The following is a 7,960-nucleotide window of genomic DNA, read 5'->3' as shown; positions in this document are numbered from 1 at the left end:
CATGTAGCATTATCGCTAAATAAATACTATTATTATATTAATACTGTGCACCCGAGCACCCACTCTGACGTCACGCGAGGTAGCGTTTCGAGGAAACAGGTTTTGCTGATGGGCCGCCCTCTTGGATCTGTTGTGTTGTCATTGTTGTCAAGTAAAATTCCCACTTGTCACTTTGCTTTTGTTTATTTGTTTGAGACGGTAGACGCGTATTTTTAAAGTCAACAGTTTAGGTATTGTTGCCAACACAAGCACCACAATTTTATAAAAAGTGTTCTTAAAGTGCTGATGAATTAATGGTGGATCCAACTGTCACTGTCTTTTAAGTCAACATAAATCTGTGATGAATACAACATAGCCTCAACTTTCCACCAAGCCTCAGAGCTGATTGATTTGTTGATTTCATGTTGGAAGTCAATTTTCACCAATGACAATGTAAGCTTTTTTGACGTTATGTATTAGCCTTTCCGGCATTTGTTATTGTTGGTTGGGTTTGTTGATTAAGGAAAATAGAAAAGGCATAAAATACTCAGCAAAGGTTCTTTAAATGTAAATCCCGTTTTTTAAGTCAACAAGAAAAATGTTGCCAACCAGCTCAACAGTTCCAACACAATCTCAACACTACTTCAACAAAACCATTCTCTGACGTCATTCATCACAACTTAATGTTGACTTTAAAAATACGCGTTAGCTACGAGCCTAAATCTCAACCAGCCTACTGTGCATTGGGCATAAATCTCATCGAACCTACTGTTCGCTTGATGCAACGTTGCCAATTGTAATAATAAAAAGTCTTTGTGATGGTTATTTTTATAATAATGTGTAATTAATCTAGTATTAATCTTATATTTAGACTTATATTGACAATAACTATTAATATTATTAATAACTATATTGACTTAAATAAGCCATTCTTTGAATATTATTGACGTATTCACATGCAGGGACTTAAAACCAATAAGGATCATGGGAGAGGCTAACTTGGTTAGCAACTTTACTATGATTATTTGGTAACATAAGTTATGTTTCAAAGTTCTATTTTCATTTTATTTATTTGATAATATGCAATGTATATATTTACTTTCTGAAATGATCGATTAACAAACATTAATGAGTTATTTATTATCAAGAATCCGAACGATACTTACCCCCATTTGCATCGCCGTATTGTAAGCCGAGCTTAAGTTAAGTGTGGGTCAGACTGTGACAGTTTAGGTGAAAAAAGTCACACTCTGAACCACACTTAACTTAAGCTTAGCTTAAAGTACGACGGTGCAAATGGCGGTTATTGAAGTATCTAACTAAGGAATTAAATAAAATGATTTTATAAGTTATAGGTTAGGTTAGTTACGAGCAATATAGTAGATATTGGTATTGGGCTGTTCGGGTTAAGTCTAAATTTTTTAAAAATGTTAATGCATTTTCTTGAGTATATCATTTGCACTCTCAAGTTATAGGTACATAGTTGACAAAGTGGCATCGTCGCAAACATCCAAGCGCGATCGATATACATAAAAATTTTCGAAGTACACGTTTAATCGGGGAGATGGCGCTTGGCCAACAGGGGACCTACGCAATGGGGGCGCCATCTTTAACTTAAGTGATAAACTAAATTTACTATACGCGATCTCAGAGACACGTTTTACTATTAATTTACTACCATTTACTATTATATTACGTTTGGCCATGACCTAGTAGTGGCGGACTCTGCCATTTAAAAATTTTATCCACTATATAGTTTTAAACTTCCCCCTCGATATCTAAGTTGATGTGTTTTTTTTGGTCACAAGTAATTTTGCTTGCTGAAAAAGGTAGTGAGGGTGTTCATGTGATATATACGAGGTAAGGGACAAAATTTTACTACGAGTTCTTTAGGTAAATTCTAGTCGAAAATGTCCTATGAACATGGGTCCGCCAATGCTTCCTTACCAAGATATGATTTTTTTAAATTTAATTTTATTTATTTAAGTATTATCCTGTGTTATTGGGAAAGCTATCAGCCACATCATTAAAAGAGCTAGACTATGCTTACAATGTGAAGGTGGACACTTTGAGCAATTATTGTAAACAGTTATTTTCACAGTAATATACATTTTTTTTTTCTTAAATAAAATTATTTTCCGGCATTATTGTAGTTTTTGGCACAATAACACTATTAAATTAAAAAAATCATATCTTGGTAAGGAAGCATTTGCGGACCCATGTTCATAGGACATTTTCGACTCGAATTTACCTAAAGAACTCATAAGGCATTTACGAAAATTATACCTGCTAATTCCACCGTTTACCACAATCGGTGTAACTTTTAAGGATCTGGTTCATTATGGTTGAATGAATTTTAGAACGCGATTGGTAATCCTATGTCTTTGAGATCTGGCATCCAGATGTTCATTGTTGAAATGTTTTATAATATCGGCATACTCTCCCTCCATCTCGCAAACAGAACATATTCCAATATCCATTTTAATTTAACAGGTCACTCTCCTAAGCTTGCTAAACTGTGGAACAAACCGCCAAACCGTCAACCATAAACTAATTTTTGAGGTTATGATTCTAAATTTTAAGGGAAAACCTGTCAAAAGTCACTTTTTTCTTAATTTACCGACGGAACTTCTCGATCCATAAATCATAAACCGGGTACATATATTCGGTATATGGGTAAAATTTCAGAACGGCAATGGTAGTTACCAAAAACAATTTTCGAACGCTCTAGGTTAAACGGGTATCTACCGGTAGAATATTCGTAAATGCCTATAGTAAAATTTTGTCCCTTACCTCGCGGGACACCCTGTATTTACTAAGTAGTTTTATACCCTTTTTGATTATAATTCTTACAAAATTTTATTACAAACAACAAACAATAAATAATCATGCATTTTTAATTCAAGTATAAAGTAGAAAAATGTATTATATTTATAGACATGCCAATTTATAGTTATTTCGTAATATCATCGATTTTAAAACCTAACCTAACCTAACCTAACCTAGCCTAACCTAACCTAACCTAACCTAACCTAACCTAACCTAACCTAAACTAACCTAACCTAACCTAAACTAACCTAACCTAACCTAACCTAACGTAGATAGAAGTTAAATAAAACAATAAGTTTATTTTTTATTGATATGTATGTTGTATATTATTAGGAGATTAACATGGGAAAACGGTTTTGATTTTTTTGCGCCTGTACGGTTCATTTAATTATAAAACTTCCTTAATAAAAGTTGTAGAGTGCAACTTCGGCTATCAACCTGTAATTTTTTCAGTACTGTGGGTTTAGTCGTTTAGTCGCAAAACGCCTCTAAAAATCCGAAAATTTGAATGTCCCGCCGCACGGTAACTATGGCCCGTAAACAAATTTCCGCGCTGCCAACATTTTAAAATCATAACAAAGAAATGTCATTTTATCTCTTTGCCAAACTTGTTAATCGAGTTAATTTTTACATACATTTTAACTATTACATACATAAAGCAAAGAAAATGAAACGGAAAGCCGATAAAGATACTTTATTAGAAGCTAGTGGGAATAAATCTACAAAATGTCGTAAGTAAGTTGCAGAGTTGCACCATAACCTCAAATCAGTATCCCTTCAATAGGTAAATTTGTTTTGCAGCTCATTCCAGGTTGAATGGTTACGTTTTTCAAACAAACGTGGTTTCTAGTTGTTGATAAAAACCACCAATGAATCATCTTCAGGCCCGCAGGTAAAACTTGAACACATTTGAAGTGTATATAAGTGAAAAATCATGGAACACAGACCATAGTCAAAGTGGATAAAAAATCACCTCCCACATGGATTTTTTTCAGTACAATGAGGAGTCTTCAAAAATGGGTAGATATAAAACATAAACTATTATTAAATCCAGCTGTCTTGCACTCCTTCTATTTTCTCAGGCTTGTAAACAATAATGGACTAGTCAACTAGTGGTCTGTGGTTTGATTAAGAAAGGACAAAATGTGCTTAACTTTTAGTTGTACCCACTTTTCCCCACAACCAATTATTGCAAATAAAAACGATTTTTACACTGAAAGTTTGTATTTATTGATTCACACTTCAACTTGCAGAGTCCCTACATACAGTTTGGTGAAGAGCTTTGAACAGATGGCAAAAAACAAACAGTGGTAAAAAGTTCTAGAAAGCTCAGAGATAAAATCCTAACTTAGCATAACAGCTAACAGCACCTAGTGACTCATAACACTAACTGATTAAGCCATCTTCAAGTTTGGCTAAAATCATTCACTAATAAATGTAAGCTGTCTGCTTAGGGTCCCACTCTTACTTAGGGCCCCATTTTTATTTCTGTTATAGGAAGATTTCTTGTAATACTTGTTTAAGAGACATCATCACATCATATGTTTAAGACATCTAAGATACCTTAACTTGTAAATCTAGGAAAAATAATCTGATCAGTGATTCCAAAAAATCCCTTTTATTTACATACAACATAGGTACAACAAACAAAACAGTTATGTTGTGTTGAACCTGTGGTTGAACTTAAACACATGAACAAAAGAAAACACAACACAAAAGTCACTAAACCAGATAATTTTGAAAGTGATGATTCCACGAGATTAACCAACCCAATTTTCAATGTTCTGACAGGTTTTGTCTACTACTGTAACTGTGATTCTCCTACAAATCTATTTGAATAGTTATTATAGTTTACTTATGATACTAAAAGTACCTACCTAATTCACCTGTTTACAAAGTCCAAATTCTGATGTAGGTTGTGGAAGTGGCAAGTCCAACAAAGTTTGAACAGTGATATCTACCCATTTATGAAAACATGTCACTCTACTGAAAAAAAAAAGAACAATATAGGAGGTGGTTTTATGTGCTAATTCAACTTGGTTCAACTATGGTCTGTGTTCCATGATTTTTCACTTATCACTTCAATTAACACTTCAAATGTGTTCAAGTTTTACTTACAGGCCTGAAGATGATTGATGGTTTGTATCAACAACTAGAAACCACGTTTGCTTGAAAAACTAGCTGGAATGAGCTGCAAAACAAATTTATCTATTGAAGGGATACTGATTTGAGGTAATGGTGCGACTTACTTTCTTACTTAGGACATTTTGTAGATTTATCCCCACTAGCTAAAATGATAAACTGTAAGACTGGTTTTGTAATAGTGATGTTAGTCTGTGTTTAACAAGTTACCTATTATTATTATAGGTATACAGGGTAATTCAAATTCGACCCTCACCATTGGGATCTCGGAAACTATAGGAGATACGAGAAAGTTTAAATTGGGGCAAAGTTGCGCAATGTAAAGCTCAACCAAATGCAGTTTTAAAAATTTCGATTTTCCGAGTACTTCCGAAGATATCCGAAAAAAACTGAAAATTTGATTTTTTGTTTTTATTTATTTCTAATCTTATTTGAAGAGATATTCCAAAACTAAAAGCACCTTTTCATTGCCACTTTTTCTCAGCTATTCGATGATGGATTCAAATTTGCCACACGACGTTTCGTTTTTTGGCAGCCATCATCAACTTTCTTTTTTCTTATGGGCGCCATATTGGATTTTTAGCCCACCAAATAGTACGTTTTATTCTGATTTTAGTGATGTATAATAACTTATGATTTGCTTCATAAATAACAAAATAATTCAATAAAAACTATTTTTACTTTAGTTATTGGCTTTGAGTTAATGGGCCGTTTCATAAAATGTCATTATTTGACAGTACTTGTCAAACACGATAATTCGGACGATCATTAGAGCTTTTAGAGATTTTACCTTAGTTAGCTTTGAGTTAATGAAACGTTTTATGAAGATTACTTGGTAGTAGTACTTGTCACACGCAATTGGCCTGAACATACTTAGTCACAAAGGTATACACGTGACTTAAACCGGTTTATTCACTCGAAGAGCTTAGGCCACTCGCTACGCTTGTGGACCTAGTTGTTCTTTTCGTGAATAAAAAATGGTTTAAGTCACTTGCTGCAAAGTAACTATTAAATCACTCTGAATGACATTCGCCTATTTACAGATGTAAACAAACAAACATCAATGTTACATCTACGGGGCGCGGTGCAAATTTAATAGAACTGTAATTTTAGTTTTTTTTTTTAATATAAGAAGTCGAAATTTAATAAAATACTGTATAAGACACGTGACTTAAACCGGTTTATTCACTCGAATAAATATGAATGAATAAAAAATGGTTTGTCACTTCCAAAATAAATAACTATAAACTTGCACTTAACATTATAAAAAATTGAAATTTGGCAAAAAATTAAGTTCCTAAAATGATGATCTTTCTCTTGGAAACATAAATAAGCCTTTTAAGTTAGAGATAATGCTAACAAATCTCTTTTTCTGATTAACCTAAATAGTTCAGCAATGCTTGTATAATAATAACATTTTCTGCGGGGGTTTCTTTTCTAGATACATTTTTAACTATGATTGACGCTCTAATGATAGTCCGAATTATCGTGTTTGACAAGTACTGTCAAACAATGACATTTTTTAAAATGGCCCATTAACTCAAAGCCAATAACTAAAGTAAAAATAGTTTTTATTGAATTATTTTGTTATTTATGAAGCAAATCATAAGTTATTATACATCACTAAAATCAGAATAAAACGTACTATTTGGTGGGCTAAAAATCCAATATGGCGCCCATAAGAAAAAAGAAAGTTGATGATGACTGACAGAAAACGAAACGTCGTGTGGCAAATTTGAATCCATCATCGAATAGCTAAGAAAAAGTGGCAATGAAAAGATGCTTTTAGTTTTGGGATATCTCTTCAAATAAGGTTAGAAATAAATAAAAACAAAAAATCAAATTTTCAGTTTTTTTCGGATATCTTCGGAAGTACTCGGAAAATCAAAATTTTTAAAACAGCATTTGGTTGGGCTTTATATTGCGCAACTTTGCCCCAATTTAAACTTTCTCGTATCTCTTATGGTTTCTGAGATCCCAATGGTGAGGGTCGAATTTGAATTACCCTGTATACATATGTATATTCTGCACTAATAATTTATCACCTGCTTGCAAATGTTAAAACTATATTACATTATAATATTATACATAGGATACAAAAAATTTAAGCTGATTTTTAAAACCACTAGAATAAAAATTAATGAATGGTTGAACTTTCCTGTTTACTTTATAGGGTAAGAAATAGGAATAATAAAAAAAGTTTATTTTAAAAATTATTGTTTTGTCAGTAGTTTTATAAATCCATGACCTTATAAATACCTACTTATAATATATAATTTTGTTTTTGTCAATTTACTCTTTGTCAATAATGCATACTAAATAATAAATAACATAATAATTGGAAACCACTTTTTTACAGACATTCTCAAATGAGAGAATCAGATAAAAAATATAATGATTGAAATATGAAAGTTATCCGGGCTTATAACCCGTGGTCCATTAGCGGCTTATAAGCCCGGATAACTTTCATATTTTAGTTTTGACCGGCCGTGAAAGCCTTCATAGTCTAATATAATGATTTTATGAGTAATGAAAATAAAGCCATATAAATCAAGGGCAAATGCTTGAATATAAAGAGAAAAATCAAGTTGAAATTATTACATTGATCTGGTGTAGGTTGGTAAGAAAGACTATAATGTCTCTGGAGAATTTTCTACAATATGTTTTCAACTCTCATGGATGAAGAAATGAAATTCTATGAGTTAGAATGAGCCAAACCACAATTGGAAGTATTCTGTTATTATTTAATTAACGCACTAATCACACCAAATGCACAGCACATGCATATTTCACATTTCCTCATACATTGCCAAAAGTCTGTGACTGTGACAAAACCAAGGCGAAATAGGTTAAAATATTATTGCATACTTGCAAGCCCCATTCTATCAATGAGCTTCACCTCCATTCATTATTTTCGAATCAGATTATGAATGAACGAGTGAATGAACTTCCATTCATTATCAAGTTAGAGTGGAATAATAATAGAAGAAAACTGTAATAGTTTACAGTT

At 32.6% G+C, this 7,960-nt stretch overlaps 2 long non-coding RNA genes across 4 annotated transcripts; one reads left to right on the top strand and one right to left on the bottom strand.

Moving 5' to 3' along the window:
- The first annotated feature begins 3,057 nt into the window (after positions 1 to 3,057).
- Positions 3,058 to 4,027, top strand: LOC145738025 (uncharacterized). Of its 2 annotated transcripts, none has more exons than XR_014180563.1 (3): positions 3,058 to 3,543; positions 3,610 to 3,828; positions 3,891 to 4,027. It is a non-coding gene; the product is annotated as an uncharacterized LOC145738025 (long non-coding RNA). The 2 variants fall into 2 exon arrangements; XR_014180564.1 differs by having other exon boundaries at positions 3,060 to 3,539.
- Positions 4,028 to 4,405: 378 nt separating this feature from the next.
- On the bottom strand, positions 4,406 to 6,875 carry LOC145738022 (uncharacterized). Of its 2 annotated transcripts, none has more exons than XR_014180560.1 (2): positions 4,686 to 6,875; positions 4,406 to 4,637 (listed from the first exon to the last, which is right to left on the bottom strand). It is a non-coding gene; the product is annotated as an uncharacterized LOC145738022 (long non-coding RNA). The 2 variants fall into 2 exon arrangements; XR_014180561.1 differs by having other exon boundaries at positions 4,406 to 4,629.
- Between the last annotated feature and the right edge of the window lie 1,085 nt (positions 6,876 to 7,960).

Source organism: Ips typographus, linkage group LG14 (assembly GCF_016097725.1).
Source record: "Ips typographus isolate SLU linkage group LG14, UJ_Ityp_2.0, whole genome shotgun sequence".
In the NCBI taxonomy this organism is placed as follows: domain Eukaryota; kingdom Metazoa; phylum Arthropoda; class Insecta; order Coleoptera; family Curculionidae; genus Ips; species Ips typographus.
Note: the sequence above shows the minus strand (reverse complement) of the source record. Positions and strands in the feature narration are given on the sequence as shown.